Source organism: Moschus berezovskii, chromosome 4, assembly GCF_049115385.1.
Source record: "Moschus berezovskii isolate FMDL1 chromosome 4, NW_MosBer_1.0, whole genome shotgun sequence".
Lineage (NCBI taxonomy): Eukaryota > Metazoa > Chordata > Mammalia > Artiodactyla > Moschidae > Moschus > Moschus berezovskii.
The window spans coordinates 26,695,972-26,704,661 of record NC_142463.1 but is presented as its reverse complement, the minus strand read 5'-3'; positions in this window follow the sequence as shown (position 1 = coordinate 26,704,661).

Genomic DNA, 8,690 nt, shown 5'->3' with positions numbered 1-8,690 from the left:
TGACATCTTTATTCATTTATCTGTCGATGGATACTTCAATAGTTTTAGCAAAAGTCTTGGGTCATGTACCTGTTTTAGGATCAATTATTATACCAGGAGGCGAGTGTTCTGATTGGCTGAACCTGTACCTTGTGCCCATCTCTGCATTTGGAAAACGGAATTAGCACTGAAACCAGATGAACTCCAAGTGGGAGAGGAGTGGTGGCCCCTAAGGAAAATTTGAGTGCTGCTTTCAGATGAGAATGGGTGCTGGCCAGGCATAAATACCATCTATTCATAGGAGATACAGAATCAGATCATTTCACAAAAGACACATAAAGACTGGACATAGGAGAACAAGACTGAGTTCTACTCAGTCTTGAGTATGGAAATGGAAGGAACAATGCAGGCAAGGATGGCACAGGATGGGGGTTTGTGGAGACCCGAGGCAGCCAGCTGAGTGTAGAGCAGGCAGGATGAGTATCTATGATTGAATAGGCTGTGTCCTGCAAGAGGGCCTGTGTGAACTGAATGGCTGTTGAAATGCAGCCTGGGCTCCAGGTACTGAGTTTTGTGTCCTAGTGTGGGGCTGCCTCTACCAGAAGGAAGGGTTCCTTTGTATAATTCACCCAAAGGTGCTATCTGCTCACCAAGCCATGAGTAGAGGGGCAACATCCATCCAGAGGGAACACCTGCTTCCAATTTGCAAAAAGATGCTGTAGTGGGTTGAATTGTGTCCCCCTAAAAGATACATTTGAGACAGTCTGGGACCTGGGACCCTTTGCTGCCCTGGTGCAATGCTTGCACCTGAACACACCTCTCCTCAAGCAACCAAATACAAAGAAATTATACGGGACAGGGAGGCCTGGTGTGCTGTGATTCATGGGGTCGCGGAGAGTCGGACACGACTGAGCAACTGAACTGAACTGAACTGAAAAATAACTATGTGCATGGTACAGTTAGAGCAAAATTATAGACAAAAGATATAAAGAGACCAAAAAATCCAAATGCCACTTTTGAAGAGCCTGGAGCAAAAGCAGGGGGTCAGGAACAAAAGCAAGAGAATTGAGCATATCTGTTACACACACCACCACCTAAGGGGTAGGCAAAATACCTAAGCCACCCCTCCACCAGACCCCTGGATATGTCTACCCTCACGTCCTGAAAGGAATAAGCTTGTGCCCAGTCATGGGGTGGCAAGGTGCAAGCAAGGCAAACTGTCGTTTGTTCTTATTCCCTGCTACTACAGCAGGGGCCCCAATAAAGCCTTGCCTTTATTTCTTGTCTGGCTTCTAATCAATTCCTATTGATTGGGGAAGGCCAAGAACCTTGGTAGATATATTCAGTCCTAACTCCTGGTACCTACAAATGTGACCTTATTTGGATATAGGGTCTTGGCAGATGTAATCAAGTTAAGATGAAGCCATACTATGGATAAGTGTAGCACTAAATCCAATGACTGGTGTCTTACGAGAAGAGGGAGATTTGAACACAGAGACACAGAAGAGACACAGGGAAGAAGACTGAGATGATGGAGGTGGCAATTGGAGTGATGGAGCTACAGGCCAAGGAATGCAAAGGATTATTGGTAACCACCTGAAGCTAGGAATCTGGCACGAAACATTCCTCCTCAAAGCCTTCAGAAGAAACCAATGCTGCCAACGCCCTGATTTTGGACTTCCTGCCTCAGACCTGTAAGGGAATAAATTTCTTTTGTGTCTGTGGCACTTTGTTACGGCACCCTTAGGAAACTAACACAGGTACTATATGGGCTAGCAGCAGCCTCAAGAGTAATGTTCTCCTCTACCCTCATGTCCTGGTAGAAGATATAGAAAACCCAGGGGCTCAAGAGATCCCAGCAGAAGTAGTTGGGCCTCCTCATAGGTACTACTAAGAGTGTACTGGAAGTGCCTGTTACACCACCTTCACACAGCAAGTAAACAGTATTCTAGTTCAGAGTGAGGACTGCCAATAAAACGAGTGACCACCTTTTCTTGGTTTGAGAAGATGAGTGGGGCACACATTAGATTGGAGCCTCTGCACTGCTGTTCTTTCTGCTTTCTGTCTCCCAAGCTCACTTATGTGCCTCCTCTGAGAAACCACATCCCCCTCTGTTTTCCTTTGCCATAGAACTTACTGTGCCATATTGTAATTTTCTGAGTACTTGTGGGAATAGATTGTCTAATGACACTGAACACAAATTTTTTTTTCCTGTGAAATAAACCAGGCAAGAACTAGGCAAATGTGCAGGAGGAGTCTGGAGACCTACTTAAATGAAAGAAATGAGACTCCAATAGTTTCACTAACAAGATTCAGAGTTATTGAAATGTGTCGAGGTAAACCAGGGTAGCTATGAACACAGGTCAATGATGGGGAAGGGTGGGGAGTCCCTGGAATACCATTCCTCAGAGAAGTGTACCCTGACTCCATCATACCCCCTCAACTTGTTTTATTTTCATCATGAAAATAATTTTTCATTAATCAACATGAAATTATTTTGTTTGATGAAAGTTTCACGAGAGTGGAGATCTCGCCTGTTTCGTTCACTGCTATACCATCAGAGCCTTGGACAAGTTACTTAACCTCTGTTTTACTTATACCTCTCATTTGTAAATCATGCCAACCTCATAGGGTTATTGTGGGGATTAAATGCATTAACATAAGAGCTGAGACCAATGCCTGGCACATAGTTGATAACTGATGCTAGGTAGCATTTATACTGTGCTTACTATGTTCCAGGTACTAGTCTAAACACTTTACATATACAGTTGGCCCTCCATATGTGTGGGTTCTGTATCCACAGATGCAATGAACAGCAGATTGAAAACAGTCAGAAAAAAAAAATCCAGAAAATTCCAAAGAGCAAAACTTTGTCACATGTTTGACAACTATTTACGTTGTATTAAGTATTATAAGTAATCTAGAGATTATTTGATGTACACTGGAGGATGTGCATTGGCTATGTACAAATATTATGTCATTTTATATAAGGAACTTGAGCATCTACAGATCTTGGTATCCTCAGCAGTGCTAGAACTGATCCCTCATGGATACTGAGGAGGACACTACATTAATTTAATCCTCAAAACAATCTTAAAGACTCCCATCTTGTAGATAAGGAAACAGAGAAGTTATTTAATTTATCTAAGACCACACAGCTGGTAAATGCAGAGCAGGCATTGAAACCTCAAAGTCCTAGTGCTTCACCATGACGGTGTTCTGACTTCTAATATAAATCCTTTGAAACGAACAAAATCACCAAGAGAATGGAAAAAGATGGAACCACTGGACTAGTTCAAAAATCAAGACAAGTATTGAAGGGGAATGGTTGTTGGGAGTCTGTGAGGCAGTGATACTGAATTTTCAGCTATTTTATCTTTCTGCAGGGATTTCCCTGGTCAATCTTGTACCTGGGGAAGTGGCCGTGAGGGTTAACTTACAAAGTAGTAAGGAGTAATGCAATTCTTGACTGAGTGTAGCGCTGGGATGGGATGTTGTCTTTCTTCATATCCTAAGAGCCTTGAAAACCTGGTAAGGGATTCTCCCAGTGGCAAGAGCAGGGACTGGTGCTGGAGACCCAGCCATCTCATCCCATGAAACATATCCAAAGCAACTTACTCCAGCGGTGACAGAAGAGGAGAGGATCTCTCTTCTCTAGACTACCTGTGTTTCAGCCCCCTCTCTGGCTTTGACAGCTGCACCAGTGTTTTATAGGACACTACTGAGGCATTCTTTAAGAAATAAACTGCTATGGGACCCAACCATTTGTCTTTGCCACCACTAGAAAGTGAGTTACTGAAGGCCAGGGAAGAGAGTTTTACTTCTATCTCAAATCCCAAATCCCCCACAGATTATAGACTTTAAGGGTGCTCAGTGGCTATTTGCTGAATGAAGAGAATTGAATGCTCTTGATCAGCAGATGGGATGATGCCTAGACAAGGCAGTTGCTATCTTAGATTTTTAGCTGAAAGGAGGCAATGGTGATGGCATTTTGGAAGGATGTTGAGAGGATGAAGAGATCACAATCAAGCTAGTTCTGGAGGAAGCCATAAAAAAGAAATAATGGTTTGTACCGTTGGGCATAAATTTAAAGCACTTCATGGCCAAAGGCCTTTTAAAAATCCTTTCCTCAAACCTCTGGAGTCTGCTTAAGTTGAAGAATCTTTTTTTCCCTTTTTTCTTTAAGGATAAGCTGGCAGCAGTATCCAGCGTCCACCACCAGGCACTTATAGGGAGCAGGTTTTCCCAGCTCCCAGTTCTTACAAGAACTGCCTAGATCACAGTTGTGCCTATGGAAACAGAAGTCTCTACCTTCCGTATTGGTGTATTTCTGCCTTTCATAGTGCATATACAAAATACCTGGGAATCAGCTGGTAATTCTCTAAATTAAATACTTAGGTTATCTATGCATGACTCAATAAAGTGACTCTTTAAAAGAGCAGCTAAAAATAAAAGTACCTATTTTTTCATATATGTTATTGTATATGTATATATTTTACTCATTACATAAACAGATTTTTTCACATCATATGAAAATATGATTCTAGAAATACTTCTGCTCCATACACATGCTTGTCCTCAGCTGATTAGATCTGCATAAATATCCCTTGGATGCTAGGATCAAGGTCATCTTCCTTAATCTGTTCCCCTTTGCAAAGGAAACCACCTTTCATGTAACAAGTGTCTTCATGCTATCTTAGAGCTTTCTTTCCCCCATTCTTCTCCCAACATTAAAATAACCAAATTCTCAGTCCTGATGTATGATAGATGCTAATAAATTATCCTCCCATTGAGATGATCTGAAAAGTAATGGACTAAAATATATTTTCTCCAGGGGAATTAATATCAAATAAGAGCCTTCAGGAACTGAAGTCCTTAAGGGTAGATTCTCAAGCTCTGTGGCAGGCCAGCAGAATACACTGAGAATCCAGGAAAAGATTAATACATACACGGAAACAATTTTTTTTTTTTTTTGTCACAGAAAGCATTTATAGATCAGTTGGGAAAAGATGGACTATTCAATAACTGGTTATCTATGTGGAAAAAAAAATCTGATCCCTACCTTATACTATATACAAATATCAGTACTAGCTAGATTTAAGACTTAAATCTCAAAGCATAATGTAAAACAACAGAACTTTCAGAAGACAAAACAGGAAAATATTTTTATGACTTCAGGATAGAGAAGGATCTTTTAAAATGGGAACTAAAAGTGCAAGCCATGAAGGAAAAAAATCTAATTTAAGATAACCTTATTCTGAGTGAAAAAACAAATCTAAGGGGGAGAGGATATTGATAACGTATGACTGACAAAAGAGAGAAAAACTCAAAGGTAAAATGAGCAAAAGGAAAAATACCGTTGTATTAAGGCCTAAAAGCATGTGAAAAGATGCTCAACTTTGTTAGAAACAAGACAGTGAAAATTAAAATCACAAATCACTATTTCTCACCTACCAGATTGACAAAAATTAGAAACTCAGATAACCAGGTATGGGTGAACTGTAGAGTGACAGGAACCTTCAATTTAATGCTAGTTGGAGTTTAAATTAGGAGGACTTTGGAAAATAGTTTAGTATTATATATTTAACTTGCACACATTGCATGATCTAGCAACTGCATATGTATATGCATTCTTATGCTTGCATAGCAAGAGATATACATAAGAATTCTAAAGGAGTATCATCTGTGAAAACAAAAAGCTAGAAATAGTCCAAATGTCTGTCAACTATAGAATGGATAAGTATATCATGGTAGATTCATACAATGGGCTACCATGCAGAACGAATATGAATGAACTGTACCTGCACACTTGGGACTCACAGGTGACTCCGTTGTAAAAAATCTGCCTGCCAATGCAGGAGATGCAAGAGACATGGGTTCAACCCCTGGGTCAGGAAGATCCCCTGGAGGAAGAAATGGCAACCCACTCCAGTATTCTTGCCTGGAAAATTCCATAGATAGAGGAATCTTGCGGACTATAGTCCATGGGGTTGCAAAGAGTTGGACACAGTGACTGAGCACACACACACGTAGCTAAACAATTGAACTATTTTAATGAATAAAGGTAAGTAACAGAAGAATAACATACTAAATAGTTCCATTTATGTAAACTTAAACAGGCAAATCTAAGCAATATATTTTGCCCAGATAACTTCAGTTTGACCCTCCAGATTCACTTTCCACACTTCTATTTCCAGGAGGCTGCACTGAGTGGACCGAATCTATGGGCCCTTTATGACTTGTAGCCAAATCTGGTTAGATTTGGCTGATGGGTGGTACCAACAGAAGATTGGAGAGGTAGAAGCAAGTGGGGTTGAGTGTTTATTCTCTGGTGCCCTTGCTGTGGGTTGCTATAGGCAGGCTGGATTCCCTCCAGAGAATGTCTCAGCTCCTATCAGGAGGCTCTCTCTGCCTGGCTTCCTGAAACTACCTCCACTACTCTTGCTTCGAGCCTATGGTGATAAAGAGCACTGTTACTAGCCTAAAGATAATATCCTGTTGTTGTATTCTTCTGTATCCTGCCTGCACCTTTGTAAATAATTCCTTTAATAAACTCTCCTCAAATTATACTAATTTGAGTGTGCCATCTGTTTCCTGCCAGGGCCCTAACTGATACAATATTGTTTGGGGATACAGAGACACTGTGGTAAAACTTACAAGAAAAAGCAAGGGAATTATTAACATAAAATTCAATATAGTTATTACCTCTATAGGGGAGGGAAATATGATACAAAAGAGCCACATGGGGGATTCATGTACTGGTAATATTCTATTTCTTAAACTAGGCTGTTTGTAGATGTGTATTAGGTTTATGTTACTCTTTAACATAATTATTCTTTAATATGTTGTAGATAACCTTTTATATGTGTGATATATCTTACAGTAAAAATTAAAATAAAATATAATAAACTCCCACTAGAATGAAAGATTGTGAGGACAGAGCTTCTTGTCTTGTTTTTTTGCTAGAACATCTGGTCCCATCACTTCATGGGAAATAGATGGAAAAACAGTGGAAACAGTGTCAGACTTTGTTTTTTTGGGCTCCAAAATCACTGCAGATGCTGATTGCAGCCATGAAATTAAAAGACGCTTGCTCCTTGGAAGGAAAGTTATGACCAACCTTGATACTATATTAAAAAGCAGAGACATTACTTTGCCAACCAAGGTCCGTCTAGTCAAGGCAATGGTTTTTCCCGTGGTCATGTATGGATGTGAGAGTTGGACTGTGAAGAAGGCTGATCGCCGAAGAATCGATGCTTTTGAACTGTGGTGTTGGAGAAGACTCTTGAGAGTCCCTTATACTGCAAGGAGATCCAACCAGTCCATTCTAAAGGAGATCAATCCTGGATGTTCATTGGAGGGACTGATGCTAAAGCTGAAACTGCAATACTTTGGCCACCTCATGCGACGAGTTGACTCACTGGAAAAGACTCTGATGCTGGGAAAGGTTGGGGGCGGGAGGAGAAGGGGAGGACGGAGAATGAGATGGCTGGATGGCATCACCGACTCTGTGGACATGAGTTTGAGTGTACTCCGGGAGTTGGTGATGGACAGGGAGGCCTGGCGTTCTCTGATTCATGGGGTCGCGGAGAGTCGGACACGACTGAGCGACTGAACTGAACTGAACTGGTGTTGACACTGCTGCTGCTGCTGCTAAGTCACTTCAGTCGTGTCCGACTCTGTGTGACCCCATAGACGGAAGCCCACCAGGCTTCCCCGTCCCTGGGATTCTCCCGGCAAGAACACTGGAGTGGGTTGCCATTTCCTTCTCCAATGTGTGAAAGTGAAAAGTGAAAGTGAAGTCGCTCAGTTGTGTCCAACCCTTAGCGACCCCACGGACTGCAGCCTACCAGGCTGCTCCATCCATGGGATTTTCTAGGCAAGAGTACTGGAGTGGCTTGCCATTGCCTTCTCCAGGTGTTGACACTAGAAAGTACAAAAATATGTGTTTGAACAACTTAATGGATATCCAACTTTGGCCGAGGACCTCCCCATCCATGACAGGGAGTCAACGAATTTTTTTAAACTCTGAATCCCACTGTACAAGCTAGGAAGAACTTTCCTTGTTCTGTCTTCCTTTTTACACATTCCACAGACTCTGTCTCTTTCCCTCTCTTCTTTGTGACTACCACAGATCTATAGAATGGATAAGTACATCATGGTAGATTCATACAATGGGCTATCATGCAGAACTGAATATGAATGAACTGTACCTGCACACTTGGGACTTCCAGGTGACTCAATAATTCTGTTTTGGGTTATTCTACTCCCCCTCCACCCCATCCTTCTCTCAATCCAATTCCAGAATTAAATATATTCTCTCTTCATCTTTCTTTCTCCTTAGACCACAAATTCAAAGAGTCATTTTGTTTAAACGATTTTATTACCAACCATTTTGGGGGAATACAACAGGAATACAAAACAAGAAATATTTATATATGAAAGTCTTGGTTCCCTGGCTGTGATCTGAATTCCTTGTAGGAAGTCAGGTTAGGTTTTAGCCCTTCCCTTTTGACTATTCTTCCTGTGGGTTTGGTCATTACAACCCACTCTGGGTTGGTCCTTGGAGGAACAAGCTTGGTGGAATGACAGTGAACAACTTGCTTCTCTGAGGACTTCCAGGGAACATCATTTCTCATTGTAGGAATTATTTATTTGAAAGTGAAAGTGTTAGTCGCTCAGTCCTATCTGACTCTTTGTGACCCCAAGGA